Below are 24,629 nucleotides of genomic sequence, written 5' to 3'. Positions count from 1 at the left end.
CCACTGACAACCACCAATGTGTTCTCTGTTTTAGAATCTGTTTAAGAGTCTGTTTTTGTCTGTTCATTTGTTTTGTTTTTAAGATTCCATGTATGAATGAAATCATATGATATTTGTCTTTCTATGTCTGACTTATTTCACTGAGCATAATACTCTCCAGCTCCATTCATGTTGTCCCAAATGGCAAATTACCTTTTTTGGTGACTGAGTAATATACCATTGTGTGTATACACACACACACACACACATACACACACGTGCACACACACCATTTCTTTACCCATTTATCTATAGATGGACACTAGGATTTCTTCCATATCTTGCCTATTACAAATAACACTATGGTAAACATAGGAGTGCATATATCTTTTTAAATTATGTTTCCTTTGAATACATACCCAGCAGTATTACTGGATCATGGTGTAGTTCTATTTTTAATTTTTTGAAAAACCTCCATGCTGTTTTCCAGAATGTCTGCACCAGTTTCCATTCCCACAGCAATGCAAGAGGGTTCCTTTTTCTCTACATCCTTGCCAACACTTGTTATTTCTTGTCTTTTTGATACTAGCCATCCTGACAGGTGTGAAGTGATATCTCATTGTGGTTTTGATCATTTCCCTGATGACGAGTGATGCTGAGCATCTTCTCATGTGTCTGTTGGTCATCTGCGTGTTGTCTTTGGAAAAATGTTTATTCAGGTTCTCTGCCCATTTTTAATTAGATTATGTTTAAGAGGAAGGGGGATTTGGTGTTGAGTTGTCTAAGTTCTTTACATATTTTGGATACTGACCTTTTATAAGTTTTGTCATTTGCAAATATCTTCTCCTTCCATAGATTACCTTTTTGTTTTGTTGATTATTGCCTTTGCTGTGTAGAGGCTTTTTAGTCTGATGTAGTCCCAGTAGTTTATTGTTGCTTTTATTTCTCTTGCCTCAGGAGACATAGCCATAAATATGTTGCTATGGCCGATGTCCAAGAAATGATGGCCTATGTTTTCTTTTAGAAGTTTTATGGTTTCGGGTCTCATTTATGTCATTAATCCATTTTGAGTTTATTTTTGTGCATAGTGTAAGAAAGTGATCCAGTTTCATGCTTTCACATATAACTGTCCAGTTTTCTCAACACCATTTGTTGAGGAGACTTGAGCATATTCTTGCCTCCTTTGTCATAGATTAATAGACCATAAAAACACAAGTTTATTTCTGGGCTCTCTATTCTTTCCATTGATCTATGTGTCTCTTTTTCTGCCAGTACCATACTGTTTTGATTACTACAGCTCTGTACTATATCTTGAAATCTGGGATTAGATGCCTCCAGCTTTGTTCTTCTTTTTCAAGATTGCTTGGCTATTCAATATCTCTTATGGTTCTATACAAATTTGAGGATTGCTTGTTCTAGTTCTATGATAAAGGCTGTTGGTATTTTAATAAGGATTGCATTATATTTACAAATCGCTTTGGGAAGTATAGACATTTTAACAGTATTTGTTTTTCCAATCCATGAGCATGGATTATTTTTCCATTTGTTTGGGTTATCTTCATTTTCTTTCATTAGTGTTTTATAGTTTTACAGGCCTTTCACCTCCTTGGTTAAATTTATTGCTAGGTATTGTCCATGAAATTGTGAGCATAAAAAAGTTCCAAACTCCCCTTTATTTTTGATTCGAAAGAAGAGAGGTACAAAGAGAGAGAGAATCTAAAAATGCCAACACACTAGGGTGAGGGTTTGGGAAGGAGGGATGGAGATGGAGTGGAGAGAATCTTCTTGTCTGGGACTCTTATGCATGAGTAAATCCCCCAGGGGACACTAGAGAATCACTTCCTCCTAACATAAGCTGGTTCTTTTATCTAGAACTATGCCCAACTAAGTAAACACAGTAAATACAAACAAAAAAGAAAATAAGCCTAAGTAGATGAAACTCAGTCTCTACATACCTGAGGAGTGGCAGTGTTCCCTTTGAGATGACCACACAGCAGAGAACATCCTGGAATTGACTCTAGATTAAAGATTCCATCACATTCAAAAGAAGCAAACACATACATTTCCTAATTTTATATTCCTAAAGATATGATTTCAATTTACAAATCCTTAACTTTTAGCAAAGAGAAAACACAGCTGCAAGTTGGAGACCTTGGGACTGTCTTTGAAAACTACCTCCATGTGGCTGCTGGTGTCACACCCTGGCTCCCAACACCAATTACTTGTCTGCTGCATGTTGATATCTCTCTGATAGAATGTGTTCAGTTTGGTTATTAAGAAGGCCCACTGACTCAGCTCATGGCACGAAATACACATTTCCCTAGGCTGGGGATTTGTACAGAGGACCCAGGTCTGTGGTTTTGGAACAAAGAGCCATCCAGCTGAGAGGACAGAAGGGGCAGGAAGCAGGTTCTTCATTATCTAATGGATCTCACTCCACACCGTGGCCCACATTGGAAACAGAGGCATCTTCTTTAGGAATACAAAACGTTTTGTTGGTGATTTTTGTCCTGTATGGTCAAGGATCCTGGAACTGTGGCGTCCAGTGTTCTAAGTATAGTACCATGTACCCCAACTTACAAATGAAAATGAACTTTAGGGTCATGCAGTTCTACTGGGGAAATAATGTAGCTGACAGAAATGTTAGACTCTCTAAGGTAAGACTTGCTGATGAGCACTGAAATCAGTCGTGGGGCTCTGTTTTATTGGACAGTCTCAGACAACTGTCAGGGGGCTTCACTGCCCACCACCACACTTGCCTGTTGGGGACTGCTCGGTGAACATTTGTTGGACATGTGCAGACGTATGCAGCACGATAAGTAAGTGAGTCAATATGGCAGGTACTTGTTACCTGAGTATCGTTAGGATGTAAAGTAATGAAGGCCTGCAGAAGTCACGAAGCATTCTGGTTAGGAGACTGGGGAAGGAGAAGTTTATGAGTGCTTGAAAATGAGGAATACAGAAGCTCCTAAGGTGACCAGCACACTGTGCCATGCTTTCTTTTCCATGGGAAGGAAAACTTGGCCCAAGTGGCTTACATATGGAGGAGAGGATCAGCATGGGTGACCAGAGCTGTGGGCCCTGGACTCAGTTTCTCTTTCCCTTTTCTGGGGCTTGGAGTTGCCTGCATTCTCCAGCTCTTTCCCTTGTACAGCTATAGGATGGCTGCTAGAAGCTTCTAGAGCCAGATTATTCTGGAAATGTATCTCATGGGAAGGGGTACATTCACTTTCCTCACAAGCAAAAAGGCCCTCAGTGGGCTCTTACAGGGCCTGTGCCCTTTGCCCTGAGGGCACTTGGCAAGATTCTTTGGGATGGAGATCTTAGAACAAGGTCTCAGGGAGCCCAGTCTCCTTGCAGGGAGTGATGCATGACTTCCTTCTCATCCTCACCTTTTCTTTGCTGTTCTACTGATTCTTCTGGAATTTCAAAATCGTAGCACAAAAAGGGGCCTTGGACACCATCTGGTTTGGCTCTTGGAACATTCTCGTATGACCCCTACATTTTGCTGATGTGGAAACTGAAGCCCAGAGAGTTTATGACATGCTTAGAGTAGCCATACAGTCGCTCAGGGCAGGGCCTCCAGACCTCCTGACAGGGGTTCCCCGTGGTTGCTATTCGGGGCCTGAGGACTTAGCGCATGCCTGCCCCCTGGCGAATGCTCTGTACACATGATCTTGTTCTAACTGCACTTCAGTCCCATCAGATGAGTTCTGTAATCCTTCCCATTTCACAGATGAGGAAACTGAGACCCAGAGAGTGTGTGCACTCTGCCCCAGGTTGCCCCACCAAGAGTGCTGCCACCAGCAGCTAACCCCTGTCCACGGTGTTCACCTTGTCTCCAGTCTTCCTCACACCTGGAGTAGGTGCACTCCAGGCTCATGTCCCCGGAGTCTGTCACCCACCACCTCATACTCATCTGTTGTATCGCCAAGCCAGCCTGACCCCACCTTTGTCACCTATCCGATTCAGGAGTGGGGGACTACTTCTACCCTTTCATTATACACGAACACAGAGAGTTCTGCTAATGAGTAGGATGTGTGTGCAGTACCTTACCTTCCACCAGCAGTATATGAACACCCCCGTGGACACCTGACCTGCGCTGCCTGGCCAGTGAAGACTGGGATGTGTGGTTCATGAGGGACCGACCAAGCAGCTTAGCACTGTGGGTAAAAACTCTTGAAAGGCCCTGACAGCCTTCAATGATGAAACTGTCAGCAGAGAGCCAACAGCAAGTGAGGTTCAGCCCTTTGTCTTGTGTGTATTTATGCGTATAGATGTGTGAGATAACGCAGCACTGACGTCGTACTCAGAATCACGTGTCCCCACTGCACTCAGAATCACTCGGCAGCAATCTAATAAATTAGATTCTCTGCTGGTGGGGGCTGAGCATCGGTACTTATTAAAAGGTCCCACAGGAAAAAATAAATAAATAAATAAATAAAATAAAAGGTCCCACAGGGACACCTTGGTGGCTCAGCAGTTGAGCATCTGCCTTTGGCTCAAGTCATGATCCTGGGGTCCTGGGATCGAGTCCCACATCGGGTTCCCTGCAGGGAGCTTGCTTCTTCTGCCTGTGTCTCTGCCTCTCTCTCTGTATGTCTCTCATGAATAAATAAATAAAATATTTTTAAAAAATAAAAATAAAATAAAAAGCCCCACATTATTCTAAGTGGAGCCAGATTTTCAAACCAGGTACCTTGGAGAGAGGTCCTCAACCCGTGTGCTCCCCCGAATCTGGGATGCCAGTTAATGTATCTGTAAACCTTTGTCAAAATGCAGGTTCAAAGCCCTGAGAATTCTGATGCCCTAAATCTGGGGTGGACCCAGAAATCTGCATTTTTTAACAGCACACTGGATGATTCCAACGCAAGTGAGTGGTCTGTAGACCACACCTTGGAAAGCTCTGTTGCAGAACTCAGCTCTTTAAAAGCCTTGAGTTGCCATCTGGTGTGAGTCCTGAAGAGTTGTACTCGCTAATCAGCTTCAGTATTTTTAGCTCAGGGAAAAACTGAACAGAATTCAGCAACACAGTCCAAATATGGAAGGATTCTTCCTTAAACGCTCATTAGAGGACCTTAAGCATATGGCAAATGCATAGTCAGTGGTGACTGATCACTTTTTGATGTCAGCCGCATCATAATCACCCAGCATCTGAGCGCCGTGCATGGGAATACCACCTCCCACTTTTCTAACCCTGCTTTACATTTGTATCAAAGGCAAAACATACTGTGATTCCTCCAATGTTTTTGGAATTGTCAAAACCAGAAGATATATTTAGAGCCCTTTTGTGTAGAACACAAAATTTCAGGACACACAGAATTGCCAATTAGGATGGGAGGTGCAGCAACAGTCTTAATGACGCAAGTAGGCTGCACTTTTCCCCTCTGCGTTACAATAATCTCAAGGATGCCTTTGCTCTGGATGAGTGTTTTCTTCTTGTGACACGGCCTGTAGAATCTTCTCTGTGGCACTAAAAGCAGTAACTATTGTCTATCAGCAATTAGAGAACATACTCCCATCCACTTTTCCTACTTAGTTCACATCTTTATTTGCAACAATCCCATGCTGACATAGAACCCCCAGGTAAATGGGGGTCATTAGGTACAAGCAGGGGCCTCCCTACATTTCTAGAATGACTAAATCTGCCATATGTGATTATCATCACGATCAGTCTTTGTAATATCTTCGTCATCTAGAATTACCAAATATAATTCCATTGTCACTATATAATTTACCACCCAAGCAGGCATAGAGAAAGTGCAGTGATCAATAATTATATTGGGGAAACAGGCATAAACTGTTTTCCCACACAGGACTGAGCCACACACCAGACAGTAATGTCTCAGATCATTTCAGTGAATTCCTCCCCAACCATAATAATAGGCAACTTTTTTTTTTAATTTTTTTTTTAATTTTTATTTATTTATGATAGTCACAGAGAGACAGAGAGAGAGAGGCAGAGACATAGGCAGAGGGAGAAGCAGGCTCCATGCACCGGGAGCCTGATGTGGGATTCGATCCCGGGTCTCCAGGATCGCGCCCTGGGCCAAAGGCAGGCGCCAAACCGCTGCGCCACCCAGGGATCCCAACTTTTTTTTTTTTAATTTAAGTTTTAGTTAGTGAACATACCATGCAGTATTGGTTTCTTTCTTTTTTTTTTTTTTTTCAATATTGGTTTCTGGAGTAGAATTCAGTGAGTCATCACTTACATGCAACACCCAGTGCTCATCACAACAGGTGCCTCCTTAATGCCCATCACCCATCTGGCCCATCCCCCACCAACATCCCTTTATCAACTCTCAGTTTGTTCTCTATACTTATGATGACTCTTATTAAATGAAATAAATGCTTTTTTTTTTTTAGATCACCTATACTTTCCCTTAGAACATCTTAAACTTTGAAATCGTCTAAGACTGAGAAATATTGGGACACTCATGGATGAAAATAAAATCTATTATTAGAACTGACAAGTGAACGGAATCCCACCCTATCTCTAACCTCCATGCTTTCAAGAAGTTTTAGGGTTTGTTTGTTTGTTTTCCTAAGGAGAGTCATTTCTAGATCTAATTTAAAAAAAAAAAAAAAAAAAAGCTTCCCCTTACTTTTTCTCCATGTCAGGGGAATTGAATGTTTTATCTTTTTAGCTTCTCCCAGCAACTGTGGCATGACATGGGCTATTGCTGAGCATGTGTCTGTAATATGTTTATAGTGTGTATTAAAGTATTCAAAGCCTCTCAGGCTGTTACAAGCCATCACCCTACACATACCCAGTTGATCCCAGCACTGTTCCAGCATGTGCTTTCTAGACCTAGGTTTACTTCTGACTTGATGGAAACTGGCCTTTCCAGCCCTTGTGATCGTATTTCCTCTTCCTGGCCCCATACTCACTGTTCCCTCTCCGCTCTGGCGCCCTCTCCACTCACCTCAAGCAGATATGTAGCACCTGCCAACAAGCATGATGTGTGACATCCACTTCAGGGCTTATAAGGAGGCACATGCCATGTGCCGTAAGGACCCAACTTGTGTGGAGAGGATGTATCTCCCCATCAATTCCCAGCACTTTGATTCCTTCTAAGAGATGTGGTCGACATGTTGGTTATTTTGTCTGGTCTTAGATTCATGTATCAGTTCCTTGTTGAATTTCTTCTAAAATAAGTTCCATCCCCTAGTTAACCTGAGAAAATAATTTATTATTCAACCAGTCAGGAGGATCACTCACAAAACATGGTAATGAGAGAGACCGTATATCCTGGTTTATCTGGAACACATTGTTCCAGACAAAGTTGATGCCTATCTTCCCAATTATCCATCACTTCACTTTCTCTGGCATTGTATTTGGTAATTCCAGATCAAGAAGACATTACAAAAACTGATCATGATGATAATAATATAATCATATATGCCATATTTAGTCATTCTGGGGTTGTAGGGAGGCCCCTGGTTGATCCCGATGACCCCCATTTACCTGTAGGTTGTGTGTCAGCACCAGATAGTTGCAGAACATTGCAGACCTCCAGCTGCGTATGGTGTCCAGTTGAACAAGATACACTGAATTTCACTCCCCATGCCAATGATGCAAGTCCTAGCCTGTTGCTCGCACAGCTTGATTCTTCAGATGAGGGTAGCCGAGGGGGTGGAAAACAAAGCTGGAATCGGAGCAGACGTGCATGCCCTTCGCTTCCCACCATACCTCTAGTAGCTGCCTATTTCAGAGGCCTGGGGGCTGGTGTTGCTACTGCAATGTTAAAGGCTTCTGATCTACAAACAATGGAGAAAAGCTGGGAATGGGGCTCCTGAGGAGACACGAGCCATCTCCGAGGTGGACAATTGGGAGGAAGCACAAACGTGACCTCCCATAAACCCTAATAAGACATGCGTGGAAAACATAGTAACACGAATGAGAATGAAACCTTCAGAAACGGTCATGAAAATGAGAAAGCAAGCCATGGGGAGTAGTGGTCGCGCAGGGTAAGAGCATTATACGGAGCCTGATGCAGCCAGACAGCGGGTTTCAGCAAGGGCAGCGCCCAGGAGAGGTCGCGCTCAGCTGGTGTTTGCTCGTTGGATTCCAGAGTCTTCTCAGGTCACTTTTATCCCTTCTAATGAATTGTCTGTCTTACTCACAAAGGGATTTGCTGCAAAGGGCTTTGTGAATTAAGAGCCGTAAATGTTTAGCTAAAATAACTGGGTACAGAATCCTGGGTCTCTGATGTACAGGGATGGAGGTCAGCTGCAGCAGAAAACCCTCAGTCAGGTGGGACCAAGAGAACTCACGTTTGTGGACCAGTCAGGTGGGTTCCCTAAGGCTCTGCTTTGGGGGCACTAGGCTGCTTCCACATGGGCCACTCTGCTCTCTCGCACTTTTCACTGAGATGTGGCTCTCATGTTCGGGAGTCTTGTGACCATTTGCAGAAAATCTCCAGCCCCTGCCTGTTTGTGTGGCACAGGCTGACTGGTACTAACACCCAAGGAACAGTGGCCCAGCCAGTGCACTGCACACACAGGTCTGCTGCCGCAGTGTACCAAGGAGGTATTTCTCCTTGAATAGGGGAGCCCTGAAACTTGCTGGTGGCTATGCTGGAAACAGCTGTTCCCTGGGCAGTCAGTGGTCTACACCGCAGCAGCCAGAAGGGCTGCAGCTCAATTGTGGCAGCCAATTCTTGAATCTGAAAGATCTGTAATGTGATGCTTTCTTTCTTTTTCTTTTTCTTTTTCTTTTTTTAGCTTATTCCCCCCCCCCAGCTTTATTGAACTGTAATTGACATATAACATTGTGTAAATGTAAGGTGTACAGTGTGTGCGGTGCATTGAGGCAATACACTTATGTGCCACAAAATGATTACCTCTGCAGCTTTAACAAACACCTTCATCCTGTCATATAATTACCATTTCTTTTTTGTGGTGATAACATTTAAGATCTACTCTCCTGGCAGCTTTTAAGCCTATAATACAGTATTAACTATAATCACTATTCTATACATTCAACTCCGAGAATTTATTCAACCTATAAGTGGAAGTTTATACTCTTTGACCTTAATGTGATATTTTAAATAATAAAAAATGTGTGTGTCACCTGGGATCTGTCCAGAAGAAAAAAGGGGGTGTATTTTACACACACATACACACATGTACACATGTCATTCAAGGAAAAACAATAACAGCAGCATAAAGGAATTTGGGAAATATTTTGAGCCCTGAATATATAAGTAGCAAATTTTGCCTACTAATTTATTAAGTTAAAATCATGTATAAGCACTTTGTTGAGCTACATAAACAAAGCATAAAACTTAACCATGGCATTTACATTTTTAAACTTCTAGAAATACCCCCCCCCCCAAACACAAACACAAAGGTTTATCTCAAAAAGACAGAAGAAAGTAATTAGGAGCACAGTTGGAGAGAAAAGGTGTTATAACTCAACACCCGTTCCCAGCACTGCCCAGGGTGGTGGGCTCTATACAGACAGTGCTCAGACAACTTTTGTTACCCAGCTGCTCTGCACACACATGCTGAGAATACCTGGCTGGAGCCCTATTGAGGGTTGGCTGGAGCCCTATCGAGATTCCTCGGCCTCAGCCCTGACGTTATATATCAGAGTACCCCAAGAAGAAACCTGCCAGTCTTCATAGTTCCAGCACCCCACAGGACTCTCATCATCAGTGATGTGTGAGGAACACTGGAGACTCTGACAGAAGCAGGCCAGGACTGAATGTGTCACCAATATTTTACATTTTAGAAAGAGAGTCCACCTCCATGAATGCAAAAAGGTGAGGTGGATACCACAGTGAACTTGAAATCACCATCGCACGATCACAGGGGCTTGTGTAGAGTAATGGCCAATGGATAAACAATATATTAGGACCAAGGGGTGGGGCTGGAGCTTCAAGGTGAAGATAAAATGGTAAGTCAGAAACTGAACAAGCCCATCTTCAGATAATCTGTGAAGAGTCACGATCAGGACCAGAGAAGCAGGAAGAAGGCAGGCATCCCTACAGCAGAAACCATAATGAGCATTTTGTCCTCCAAGTGGGCAGGTATGTCAGCTAGTGGACTATAAAGGCAAGGTGAACCAACACATGAATGGTGGTGAACAAGGAGGTCATCCAGAGTCACAGGCACAGAAGAATGAGGGCCACAAAGATGCGCAGGTACTGAGGGAATCCCCTGCCATCCTGGAGCTCTCTTCCTTGGCCCTGGGAGATCTTCAGGCAGGGGAGGGGAGGTAAAGGGGCTGATGGGGCTGGACATCAGGCAGATAATTAGAAAACAACAGGAGGTGTCTATCATGAGGCTGACCTACAGAGGGAACCAGGTTTTATTTCTATAGTTTTTAGGACATTGGATGTGTGACTTCATATTCTTACCAGTGATTTTTCAGCAGGAAAACTCTCCCCTAGCTCTAGATGTATTGTCTTTGGAATGGATGCCAGTAGGTCCCTCTCTGGTGCAGGCAATGTAGGAAAGTTGTGGTTATTGACAGGCCCTCCAACCTAAATGAGGAAACACAGGAGGGGAGATTATATTGCAAGTGTCTGTTAGGGGTTGATGAGACCCCTGAATATGGTTATAATACCCATGTACAGTGGGGTATTACAGTCCTTCCATCCACAAGCTTGTTCTTCCAGAGAGAACCAAAAACATGAAAAAGCACCCCTACTCAACTCTGTATTTGCTTCATCAAGTACCTCCCCAAATTTTTTTTTAAGATTTTATTTTATTATCCATGAGGGACACAGAGGGAGAGACAGAGATACAGGCAGAGGGAGAAGCGGCCTCCCCAGGAGGAGCTCTTTTTGGGACTTGATCCCAGGACCCCAGGATCACCTGAGCCAAAGGCAGACGTTCAACCACTGAGCCACCCAGGCATCCCCAAAAAGTTTTTTTTTTTTTTAAAGGAGAATTTTTTTTTTAAATTTATGATAGTCACACAGAGAGAGAGAGAGAGAGAGGCAGAGACACGGGCAGAGGGAGGAGCAGGCTCCATGCACCGGGAGCCCGACGTGGGATTCGATCCCGGGTCTCCAGGATCGCGCCCTGGGCCAAAGGCAGGTGCCAAACCGCTGCGCCACCCAGGGATCCCAAGTTTTTTTTTTAATGAAAGACCAATGACTGTGAAAATTCGGGTTTATCACATTTGGGACATGATGTTCTGAGTGCATTGATTGTGTAGCACCTGTGGGTGGCTGGTGTTGGCATGACCGTCTTGTATTTAATGATGTGGCTAGACAATGTTATTTTTCATTAACTGAATTCTGACCAACATTCACAACATTTCAAATGGTCCTCACTATGTTTTCAGGAATCAAAGGAGCCATATTCTAGGAGTGATGAATTCTATATAAACTGTTGGCCTTCTTCAACATCAGAATCACCTGGAAGACTTGTGCAAACAGATTGCAGGGGTCTGCTCCCAGGTTCTGCAGTTCAGTAGAATGATTTGTATTTCTAACAAGGTCCTGGGTGATACTGATGCTGACAGGGATCACACTTGCTGGAGTAGTTTCCTAGGGCTGTTGTAACAAAGTATAAAAAAAAAAAAAAATGGGTGCCTTAGAACATTAGCCATTTCTCACAGCTCCGGAAGCCAGAAGTCTGAAGTCAGGGTGTGTGCAGGGCCAGGACTCTCTGACCCCTGGAGAGGGGAATCCTTCCTTGCCCCTTCCAGCTGCTAGTGGTGGCTAGCAATTCTCAGCGTCCCTGGGCTTACAGACCCATCAACCCAATCCTCCAATCGCAGGGTGCTCTCCCTGTGTCTTTTCAGGCTGCACTCTCTGTGTGTCTGTCTCTTGGTCCAAATTTCCTTTTTCTATACTAGTCATATTGGCTGAACTCTTCACTCTTAATGTCCTTATTTTAACTAGATTACCTCTGTAAATGCCAAGTTTCCATATAAAGTAAAAACCTAAGGTTAGGATTTCAACATATGAATGGGGAGGGGGCATAATTCAACCCATAGCACTTGGAGGACCCTTGCCAAACAACCACTTAACGTTTTTTGATCATGGCACATAGTAGGACAGTAAGAAGTACATTTCACACCTCGAGCTAGGGTTCAAATGCACATACAGAACTTAAAAAGTTGCAAAATAATACTCTCACTGTGTGTTACATACTCTAATACAGTGTGGCTTTTTTTAAATTTTTATTTATTTATGATAGTCACACACAGAGAGAGAGAGAGGCAGAGACACAGGCAGAGGGAGAAGCAGGCTCCATGCACTGGGAGCCCAACGTGGGATTCGATCCCGGGTCTCCAGGATCGCGCCCTGGGCCAAAGGCAGGCGCCAAACCACTGCGCCACCCAGGGATCCCTACAGTGTGGCTTTTTAAAAATCCTATTCTATTTCCTTTCTTTAAAATGACCCATTACATTGGCTCTATGACCCAAAGGTTGACAAACACTTTTCATCAATATATTGCATACAGTAGATGCCCACTAAATATTTATCAAAAGTGTAAGTTAATATTATGGACTAGCCTGCACTACCAAGGGATGTTATACATACAGACCTCATAATTTTAGAGAAAAATCGGTGTTGCTGAGTATTTCTAACAAGAACATCTTTGCAAACTAGTGCCTTCTGTGACACTGTCCACGCGTTTATAAGCACTGCCCTTGCCCCAGAGCCCGAGAGCAGCTCCTCTGGGCGTGCCTTGCCTTCTGAGTGTTTGCAGGTTCTCCCAATGCCACTGGATGTGCCCCAGTGCAAAGTCTAAGCACTCTCAGCACAATGCCTCAGCAGCGCCCACACGCGGTGGCCTCTGGGTTCACAACTCCGCTGCCATAGGAGCCCATGGGACCCAGTTCTTCCCTGCCTCCCTCCAGGCTGGAGAGTCCTGAAGACCTTGCCTGAGGTCACCAAAAGCTTGTCCTGATGGTCGACTTTGTTGATCTCTTGCCATGTACTTCTGGAGAAACAAGCGTTGTCCTACATCTTAGCAGCCATGAATGAGGGGAGTGAGTGGGGCATAGACCCAGACAAGGGGCTTTGTGAGAAGTTGAGCTTGGCAGGTTGTAACAGCCATTGACTCTTGGTCCAGTAATTCCTGCCAGATACGTGGTGGCAAGGCATGTGCACACATAGTTGTAGTAACAAAAGTGATAAGGAAATGCGAACTCTACAAACCATGGCTAAGAGAAGCAAGAGAGAGAAAGGAATTTCCAGTATCAAGAAATTCGTTTCTGTTGTTGCAGGTCGGTCAGTGCACTTGACCTTCAGTGTCTTGAGAGTCTTTCATGGTCTTGATATATGCTATGACAGGCTTGGAAGAAGCTCATGAGCTGCTGGGGGCAGAAGCCTGCCTGGCTCGTAGTATGGATGAAGCCTGGGTTTGCTGGACGCAGGCACACTTGGCTTCCCCTCGTCACCTCTTTTGGTTCTCCTTTCTTCCCATCTTCTCCCTGTCCCCAGGACCAACTTTGGATTCTGTGCCGTTCTCTGAGGCCTTGATTTCAATTAGTTGACCGCTGGTCCCTCAGCAGGCTGGCTAAGTGTGGCTCTAGGGTTAATCTTCTTGGTTATTCCTGCCTCGCTATTGTTCTCTTGAGGATCGCTCCCTTAGGAGAGCCTTTCTGGCTGGTAAAGACACAGTGCTGTGGGGTGGGAGAAGCTTTCTTACCAGCATGTTATAGTGGGAACAATTTTAAGCTAAATGTGAAAAGACATTAGCTTAAAATTTGACAGCATGTGACCTGGGATCAATCAGTTTGTATCTCTGAGCCTCTGATTCTTCATTTAAAAGATGTAGAGAGGGGCACCTGGGTGGCTCCATCAGTTAAGTGTCTGCCTTCGGTTCAGGTCATGTTCCTGAGATCCTGGGATCCAGTCCCACATGGGGCTCTCTGCTCAGTGGGTCTGCTTCTCCCTCTCCCTCTGCCCCTCCCACCCACTCATGCTCTCTCTCTCTCTCTCAAATAAATAAATGGATAAAATCTTTAAAAATTAAAAATAAATAAATAAAAGATGAAGAGAAGCTGCTTTAGCCTGCAGGAACAGTTTTTAGGAGGGTCAAGGTAAAGGGTATAGAAAAACCTTTTGCAAATTTCTAAAGACCTTCCACAACATCAATAGGATTTGTGTATTTTTATCTTGCCTCTCCACAAGGCTGGTCCTACAAGGTAGTGCATCAAATGAGAAAAAGGAGACAGTACCTAGAGCAAGAAAAGAAGGAAACGTTGTGTTCTCAAGCAAAATCAGGAGTGAGTCAGCAGAAAGTCCTGGCAAAACAACAAAATAGAAAGGGTGGAGAAGGAGGAAGTGGGCCACCAGGACCAGTTTGGAAATCAAGCAGTGACCAGCCACACAGAAGACGGGGATGTGATAGTGGTAGGGAGGAAGCCAGTGCACATCATGTGTGCCCTTGAAAATTAGTTCAAAACAAAGTCCTCATGGATTGTTTCCTCTGAATCCCTCCCTGGCAGCACTGAAATAGGTTTCATTTGTTTCCAGAAGACAAGCCTCAGACACATAGACATGCTACTTGAATTGAAATGTCCAAGTGGAGACAGAAGGAAATTATAAAAAAAAGAATTGCGCAGCTATTTCTGGATGTCAGAGTTGCTCTCGAGATGAATCTTTGGAAACATAATTAGAATCACAACTGACATTTTTTTTACTATTTGTCTCGGAAGTAGAAGAAATGTGTATAGATGTAGCCTCATTTTTTAATGAGATGTTTTATACTCCTGTTCTCACCGTGACTCTCCAACGAAAAGCATCCTATGTGAAGGACACAGAGGATGACAGAAACATCATCCCTTAATAAGTCAGATGATGGGAACTGGTCACAAAAGAATGAATTATAGTGCACCAGAGATGGGTGTAGTGTGGAGAGCAGAACGAGACTCTTGAAGAGACTACAGGTTCAAAAGGACAGCACCATCTCTTCTCTCTTGAATTTAAGAAGTTTTGTAGAAGGCCAGTTATTCCAGGAGGAAAGAAGTGGAGCTATAAATACTGAATCCTAAGGATTTTTCATTACTTTTATATTTTGAAGGTGACAACCCTGCCTCCTATATTTTAAGTCTTGCCTAGATTGTTAACACTAAATTTTAAGTTCCATCTTGTGGGGAAGGAAAGGCATACAGCCAGGGGAAAACGAAGAACAAGTAGTTCATTTTTCCTATTTGTCTTGCATCGTAGAAGCTAGATATCTTTCCTTTTTTACTGAATATTTCAATGGTACCTGGTTATTTGTGGCCCTCTCGACATTTTTTAAAAAACCATTCTAACAAGAGGTTTAACTTTGTGAAAATAGTATCAAATAAGTTGGCAACATGTGTGGAAATATGTGGCGAGCATAGTCATTAGAACGGGGATAATGATGACCTTCTGCTTAAGGGAAGGAGAAGCCTCTCTGGGAAGGACTGGTTCCTTCAAGAAATGTTCCATCATCACTCACTCCAGTATCACAGCTTGTAATTCACTGAACTATAAGCCCTAAGAGCAGGAGCAGAGACCTAGGAGGAAGTGAGATACTTTGGCAAGATGTTGGGTCTCTGGGGTAGTGCCCTATAAAATACATGAATGAAAGAGAAGTTGGGGAATCAAGCAGAGGCTTGTGGGGGATGGGGGATGGGGATACAGGTGAAGGGGATTAGGAGCCCATTTATCATGATAAGCACTGAGTAATATAAGGGATTGTTGAATCGCGGTATTGTACACCCAAAACTAACACCGCACTGTTAACTATACTGGAATTTTAAGAAGAGATCAATAAAAAAGGCAAAATAAAAAATCAAGCAGGGCTGTATCTGGCATGAGACGTTTGCAGCATCTTGGGAAGGAAGGAGTATGGATTGTGTGTGGCAGGGAGAGACATAAATAACTCCTGTCACAGTGAGGAACTTGTCAGGTTGATGTGCTAAGGCTCGAACTCATTGATCCAGGCTTTGGTGGCTGTGACCTACACCAAGGTGCAGTTAAATTTAGTTCCCAGCCAGAGCAGAGAGAGTTGAGGCCAGAGGGGCAGCAGAGCTGGCTGGGAACTTGAGGAATTCTCTGAATGGAAAGGAGTCTTACTGGTCACCCAGGCCAGTCTCACCACACCCCACATTCTCGCTGATGCTCCAGCAAACTTGACTTTCATATCTTTGCTAACACAGGCTGGTAAGTCTTTTCAGTACTGGATACCTTGAATTACCCAAAGTTAGCATTGTTGGTCCTTATAATGTGTACTTGTCAATATTATTCTTCCCTTTGCAGCAGATGAGAACAGACCTGCTCACCCTTATTCATGAAGCTCTTTAAAACCTTAAAGATAGTGTTCCATCTCCCCTGTGGCTCTCCTCCAGGAAGACCACCTGCTGTCACTCCAGGTGACTCTCACCTAGCAGCTTTCTTTCCAGACTCCAGCCAACCCAGTCATATTCTGGTCTCCTCTAGAATATTTTGGCTTATTGGTCTTACTCCTTGGAAAAAAAGTAACACCTTCAACTGGACTCAATTCTTCAGATTTAAGGGGAAGAGTTTCTAGACAAGACATTCATAATTTCTTCCCCCAAAGACCTCACACACTGGTTAGCTCTTGTTTCAGCCACACTATTAAAGATGTGCTCATTTATTCTTTTTTGGTCAAAGAAGGACCTGGATGGAATACTCAGGGGGTGTCTTTGCCCTGAAGACCCACCTGATACTTAGCCATTCCATAGAGCAAGTCTTGGAAGGCTTCTTGGAAGCTCGGCAGCTGCTACATGGTGGGGAGATCATAGTTATGGATCAGGATAATGGATAGAAATAAGTACTGAGAGCCATAAATTGCAGATTTTTGGAAGAATATGTCAAGACCAAGATTTAGGAGCATACAATGTAAATGGGACAATTCACGAAATATTTTTTTTATGAAATATTTTTGAAAAAAAATGTGCTTCTTTGCTCCAGCTCTCCCCATATCAACTGAAAGGGGGGGGGGTGTATCAGGTTCAGAGTTAATTGTTTGATCTCCACTGCCTTCTTAAAAGTGATCAGGACACAAGGAGACTGTGGGAGGCATTGGCTATGTCTGTTACCTGGACCATGAGCTTGATATCACAGGCGTTCACATATGTTCAAGCTCATCAAATTGTACACAGTGAATATGTGTCCTTTGTATATCAATTATACCTCTATAAAGCTGTTTTTAAAAAGGTTCTGAGGAAACAAAAGGAACATTTATAGGATATTGCCTTCATGAAGTACCTGTCATGGTCCACCGAACCCTGGCTTAAAGTTTGAGGGTAGATTGCATGCTCTCTCCCAGAGGACAGACCATTGTGCTGGTTTCCAGTAGAACTGGGAATCACCATGTCAGATGTCACCTAACGAAATTTCCTTCAACAGCTCCCCCAAATTGTAAGAAGATAGACCCTCTGGGTCAACGTTTCATTTTCTCCAAATGTAAACCCAAGAAATCTCACATTTTCCTGCTTCCTTTTAGAGTTTTTCTTTTCTCCTTCGGGTTTTTAATTTTTGGCTCATCATCACTGATATCACATGCAGATAATTTTTCTTCTTTTTCTTTTTTACTATCCAATTTCCAAATCTTGCTTTCTTTTCCCTGCCCAGTCTTTTTCCTGTTTTCATCTTTCCCAGTTCCCAGTATTTTTAGCCCACATTCACTTCTTATTGGATCTTATTTCTTTAACCATGTGTCCCAGCCATGGTGGTCTTGATCCCAGCTTGGGAGAATCTTTCTTTGAGCTCATCTATACCCTTTGGTATGTTTAATTCCCTCTATGAATAGAATATAGGATCAAATAAGAAAGTACTTGTAGATGTCCATTGGATCCGCTTGGTAGTCTACACGCCCCTCCTAGAGTTCCCCAGCAATGGCTGACCAGCCTCTGCTTGAATTCCATGAGTACTGGGGAGCTCACCACTTCAAGGAACTATGTCCCATTCATGGGACACTCCAACTAGTAGAGTAATTGTGCTGACCAGGAGCTCAGTCCAAAGGGCAAAAATCTGAGTTGTTTTGTGTCTTGTGCCATCCCTCAAAACTGGTCAACTCCAATTCTGCTATATGTAATGGGCTTCCCATTTTAGAGGAGAGAGTTTCATGGATTCACTACAATGTTAGTAGCTATATCATCTAGTCCTCCTCAAGATTTAAACAAGAGAATTCTTTACTGTTTTTTTCTTCATGGTTTATATTTCCTAAGCAAATACAGCTCTTACCTCTCCTTTTTGTAAGAGAGAAATGAGGCTAAGAACAGTAAAGGAATTTGTCCATTAAGTGAGTAGCAGGCTGAGAATTGAGTAGTAGCTGCACTGTTGTATTTGTGTCCTGCTCCCAAGCCACTCCAAACCACCATTCCACTACTGCTTCCAACTCAGTGCATTGTTAGGAAGAGACTCTTGTGGCAGTGAGGAGGTGGGAGCAGGAGGCTGGCAGGCCAACTGGAAGGTCATTGCAGTTACTCAGACATCCAAAACTAGGCCAGTGTTACTGACAGTAGAAAATGTGGTGTGATTTTAAGAGACATTCCAAAGTTATAGAGTCCAATGAAACTTGGAAACCAATTATACATAGAGAGTAAAAAACAGTAAGGAATAGAAATGGTTGAAGCTAATTCTAATATTTTTCTACTGAGAAGCCAGGTATATGGATAAATGTAAAGAGACTTCTTTAGCAGAAAGTAGCTTGTGTGGTTTTTAAACGGTTGAATTTGGGATAAAAGTTTTGGGTAAAAAAAAAAATCCATGCAGAGAGGCCCAGAACTCAAAAGATAGGTCAAGTCTAAGAATGCAAATTCAATAAGAAGCTGCATAGGAAAATTAGTTGTTCTTGGGGTTGAGGGTCCATTTCTGGGTTCTTTGTTCTCTTCCACGGATCTCTTGTGTCTGTTTTTGTGCCAGTACCATACTTTCTTGATGATCACAGCTTTGTAATATAGCTTGAAGTCCAGCTTTGTGATGCCACCAACTTTGGTTTTGTTTTTCAACATTCCTTTGGCTATTTGGGGTCTTTTCTGTTTCCATATAAATTTTAAGATATTGTTCCTTGAAAAAGGAAAGGCTCTTCAACAAATGGTGTTGGGAAAATTGGACAGCCACATGTATAATTAAACTGGACCATTTTCTTACACCAAACACAAACTCAAAATGAATAAAAGACCTAAATGTGAGACAGAAATCCATCAGAATCCTAGAGGAGAACACAGGCAGCAACCTCTTCAACTTCGGCCACAGCAGCTTCTTGCTAGATACATCTCCAAAAGCAAGGGAAACAAAAGCAAAAAATTAACTATTGGAACTTCATCAAGATAAAAACTTTCTGCACAGCAAAGAAAATAGTCAACAAAACTAAAAGGCAACCTACAGAATGGAAAAAGATACTTGCAAATGACATATTGGATAAGGGGCTAGTATCCAAGATCTGTAAAGAACTTATCAAACTCAATACCCCCCAAAACAAATAACCCAATCAAGAAATGGGTAGAAGACATGAACAGACATTTCTCCAAAGAAGACATACAAATGGCCAACAGACACATGAAAAAAATGCTCCACATCACTTGGCATCAGGGAAATACAAACCAAAACCACAATGAGACACCACCTCACACCAGTCAGAATGGCTAAAATGAACAAGTCAGGAAATAACAGATGTTGGGGAGGATGCAGAGAAGGGGGAATCTTTGTACACTGTTGGTGGGAATGCAAGCTGGTGCAGCCAGCTTGGATTCAAGCTGGAAAACAGTATGGAGATTCCTCAAGAATTTGAAAATAGAGCTACTCTACAACCCAGCAATTGCACTACTAGTTATTTACCCCAAAGATACAAATGTATTGATCCAAAGGGGTACCTGTACCCCAATGTTCACAGCAGCAACATCCACAATAGCCAAACTGTGGAAGAGCTGAGATTTCCATAAACAGATGAATGTATAAAGAAGATATGGTCTATATATATACTTACCAATTACATAGACATGGATGGAACTGGAGGACCTTCTGCTGAGCGAAATAAGTCAATCAGAGAAAGACAATTATTATATGGTTTCATTCATATGTGGAATATAAGAAACAGCACAGAAGATCATAGGAGAATGGAAGGAAAACTGAATGGGAAGTCATCAGAGAGGGAAAAAAACTATGAGAGACTCCTAACTATAGGAAACAAACTGAGGGTTGCTGGAGGGGAGGTCGATGGGGAGGTGTAATTGGGTGATGGGCAATAAGGAGAGCATGTGATGTGATGGGCTTTATACACAACTGATAAATTACTGAACTCTACATCTGAAACTAATGATGTACTATGTGTTGACTAATTGAATTTAAATTTAAAAAAAAAGGAAATGAAAAAAAAAAGCTGCATAAGAAAGCAGAAATAAATGAGATCTACCAGACCAGAGGTGTATACCAGCAAGCCCCACAAGTGTCAGGTTGGTGCCTGCAATCCCTTGAAGGAGTCTGCCACAGCAGAAAAGAAAGGCAAGTAGGCTGGAGGGAGGAGGGCAGGGGGACACAGAGTCAGTGACCTGTCGCAGAGTGAAGAAACGAGAGCAGCTCCCATCACCTTTCTCATGCACCACAAAGAGACAGAGCAGATGGCAAATTAATCAGATGCCATCATGTCTGGCAGCTGGAAATGCACTTGGAGATCACAGTTGGAGGATGTTAGAAGTGCACTGGTTACAGGTGAATAGAAAGTGTGGCACTGCAGACTTTTCTCATGAAATGCAGTGATCGTTAAAAAGGAGTAGTTCAAAAAAAAAAAAAAAAGGAGTAGTTCATGGAGGATATGACCAGGGATTTTTATTTTTAATGTGTGAGATTTGAGTTATATTTTACAGATTTGGGAGAGGGAACAGCAGAGAGGGAGTGGTGAAACATATAAGGCAGGGTCTTTTACAAAACAAATAGGCAGCAGTCAATGAGCTTCACCTAGAAGCAGAAGGGAGTGGAGTGGAGTGGAGACCTCAGAGGTTAGTCTAGGAACCTCTTCTTCCTGCAGGAGAAGGCTGGAGGGGAGGTCTGCAGTGAAGCCCTAGGGGTAAAGAGTAGGTGTTAGATTGGAGAAGGTCTGAAGAAGTTAATTCAGTGCTATTGGAGGACGGATTGAACTGGAGCAGGTGGTTGAGGGAGGCAAAGAATGGAGGCAAGGAAAACTTCGTTTTTAGCTCAGTATACTGGGTGGGTGATGAAGCCACCAACTCAGATAGAAAATATCAAAGGAGAACTAGGTTTTAAGGGTTGTTGAAGAATTTATTTTGGAGAATATTGAGGTTTTGGTGCATGTGATGCATGAGGTGGGGATGTGTAAGTGAAAGTCTGTATAAAGCTACAGGAGTGAACAATTTCGTAGAGGAAGAACATATGAAGTGAGTCTGCATGAGCGTGCATGGTGAGGCTGAGGCAGTGAAGACCATAGACAAATAAAAAGTATGGCTCCATAGAAGCAAGGAAGGGAAAAGGATAAAGTGTGTGGGCAGATGTTTCAGAATAGAAGAAAGAAACCAAATGTGAACTCACTCCATGACAAACCTTTGACTGGTTATTTTTATTCCAATTATTAAATGCCAATGGCAACTATTTTTCATGATACATTAGAAAGAAAATCTGCTAAAACTGCTTTCCCATCTTGTGAATGGTGTTTTGGGTAACAAGTTTTTATATATTCATTTTCCAAGGGAAGTTTAATAGTGTAGAAGAAACCGAAGTAACTCAAATCCATGAACTGCTAAAAGTGCACTCTTAGAAAAATAACTGAATGCAATCTTACTAACTTCCAACTCTACTTTTCTCCATAATCAGAAGTATTTAAGGGCTATTTCAAAGAAAGAAACATAAATACAACAGATAGAGACCAGAGGGAAAGAAGACTTTATCTTTCTAAGGAACAAATTCTTTTAGGGACATGTAGCCTGTTTTTATTCCTTTCAAAATGAGGCGTTTGCTCTTTAAAAAGTAGTTTCTTTTGCACCTGTGGTTCTTTGGCTCCGGGTTGAGAAAATATTTTGTGAAAGAGAATGATACTTGTTTGTTCCATCTTGGAGCAAAGAGAAAATTGTCACATCACCCCCCACCCCCCCGCCGCCGCTACTTTTTTAAGAGTAGCACCTAAATCCTAAGTGCACTTCCATTTCTAAGGATCCCATTTGCATTAATAGTTCACTCTGGACGGCTTCTTTCACATGCATACTTGGCAGGTGCAGCATCTCGTGTTTTACCTATCTCTTTTTGATTGTGTTCCATTTTTGTTTGAATCTTTCTAATTAGTGATTCAGTTTTCCAGATATCGCAGGACATTTTTCCATCCATACATGTTTTTTTTTTTAATCTCTTTGCCCCATAGTACACATAGAGAATTGAGAATGGGTAATTTTCTCATCTTCTTATCATTGCCCTTACAAGATTATTTTAATTTGGTCTTCTTTTCCTCATTGGTTCCACTCAGAAGATACTCCCCGGACTGAATTTCAGAGTCATTTAGTGGTATGCTTAAAGACGTGTGCAAAGACCAGCTTCTAGGTATTTGTTTGGGAACGGTATAACCAGAGAATGAATTGAAATCACTGTTTCTGGAGGGATTAAAGAAATATTCCTTCAACACTCAAATTTTGTGTACTTGTGTATCTGTTGGTATCTTGGGTTGTTTTGGTTGACAGCAATCAACTTGGACTTTGAGTTAAGAAATATGTTCTTTGTTCAGACAATTTCTGATGTAGTGATTAGAGACAGACCAACCTCAGGGGAAATCTTGCTTGAGCTTCGTTTGAATTCCTTAAGATTCAATTTTCCTATCTTCAGAATAGGATGATAATACCTAATTGAGTGAGTTCCTGTATGCTGAGGAGCTGCCACACCACCCAATAACGTAGTATGTGCTCCATAAACACTAGCCACTCACACCCTCAGATTCATAGGCATCACCACCATCATCACTGTTCTGTTGAGTCATTTCCAAGACTTCCTTCAAGGTTTTTGGTCTGTGAGTGGTCTCCCCCAACACCTTACTTACATACTGGAATGGTTTTGATGAGGAATTTGTTTATCTGTTTGTTTTAGAAGTCGCTGGAGGTTTCTAAGGAGGGAATCCAGTAACTTAGAAGTCTTTCCACATCTGTACCTTTTTTCTTCTGGATTTGAACTAGATATACCACTTACCTATTACTGTATAAGAAACTACTCAAAACTTAGCAGCTTAAGACAACCAACATGTATTATCTTAAGGTTACTCTGGGTTGGGAATTCAAGACCATCTTATCTGAGTGGCTCTGGCTCATGATCTGTCATGAGTGTCAGCCGGGGCTGCACCATCTGAAGGCTTGACTGGGGATGAAGACTCTGTGTCCAAGACTCCCCTCATGTGGCTATGGGCAAGACGCTTCAGCTTCTTGTGGGCTGTTGGTGATCTTATGGGGAGGAACCGTGGATGCTTACCCCGTGGGTTTCCCCTTAGGGCTGCTTTGAAGTCCTCACAGCATGGCCACTGTCTTCCCCCAGAGCAGTGATCTGAAGGAGAACCAGCAGGAAGCCACAACACCATTTACAACCTGGTCTCAAAAGTTTCACACCATCATTTCTGCCATCTTTCACTCAATGAAGTCCCTTGGAATTAGGCTCCACCCTTCTTTCCCCTCCCCCTCCTCCTTTTTGCCTCTACTCCTACCCTCCTCATCCTTTTGCTTTCTCCTGTGCCCTTGCTTTACAGCACTTTCTTAGCAAACAAAGGTCACCTTTTGCCTGCCTGGGCCTATCATGAAAATGGAGGGAGATAAACAGGATGAACAGGTGCTGTGGGAAGAGAGTTTAGGCACACCGTGTAGCACAGCACCATGTGCCATGACTGGAGAAATGCAGTGTGTCTGTCGAGCTTCTATTCTTGCATCTAAGGAAGCGGTCCAGCTCAGAGGCAGTTTAGTCAAAGCACAGGGCCCTCGGATGGATGCTGTCTGAGCAGTAATCTGTTTAGGATGCAGCCCTCCCTTCTTCTTTGGGGAAGCAGTAGAAGGCATCACTTCAGAAATAGCAGAGCTAGGTGTGCATGCTCCTTATTGGATTGCCGTGGCAGGTCCATGAAGTTCTCCTTCACAATTTTGTTGTTTACTGGTTATTTACTCATAAGGAAAGCAGCATTTGGACACATTTCCCTCATCAGATGCCCACTCACATCCCTCCAGCAGGCCCGGCCCCATATTTCTGGTTCAGGAGTCTCAAGATCTTCAGAAGCAAAGGTCTTTGGAACTTAAAAGCTGATGTTTACTTTTGTATCTGAATTCCTTTTCTACAATAACTGTGATCCACTATGATTACTCTAAATTAATCCAGGGACCCCAACTAGGCAGGGAGTCACTGAGCTTAGACACTCCTGCCTGTTCTCTTTCTCAGGCTCACTCCATCAGCACCCCAAAGCATTCCTCCATTCCACATGCTTCACCCTGGATCTGTCTTCCTTGTCCTTACCAATTACCTTTGGGAAGGTGGTTTTAAATGCTGGCCACTGAACATTTACCGACACAGGGTGCCGACTCTCAGAAGTTAAACAGGGTGAAGAAAGGGAAGTGCAGTACATTCTGACTTCAACCCAGCAGATAACCCATCACATTCCAACACTGAGGAGGGTCTCTACCCAGAAAGCTGGAGATGAAGGATGCCACGATTTCTTGAGCTGCATGTCCTCCCCGTGTTTGGTTATCCCTTGCATTCCATTCCATTACATTT

The 24,629-nt window shown here is 42.9% G+C and overlaps 1 protein-coding gene across 4 annotated transcripts in view; it reads left to right on the top strand.

Annotated features, from left to right (window-relative positions):
* Nucleotides 1-24,629, top strand: part of DPP6 (dipeptidyl peptidase like 6) — an 826,229-nt gene that overhangs the window by 610,504 nt on the left and 191,096 nt on the right. The window lies entirely within an intron of this gene.

Source organism: Canis lupus, chromosome 15, assembly GCF_048164855.1.
Source record: "Canis lupus baileyi chromosome 15, mCanLup2.hap1, whole genome shotgun sequence".
Lineage (NCBI taxonomy): Eukaryota > Metazoa > Chordata > Mammalia > Carnivora > Canidae > Canis > Canis lupus.
This window is presented reverse-complemented; position numbering and strand designations above follow the sequence as displayed.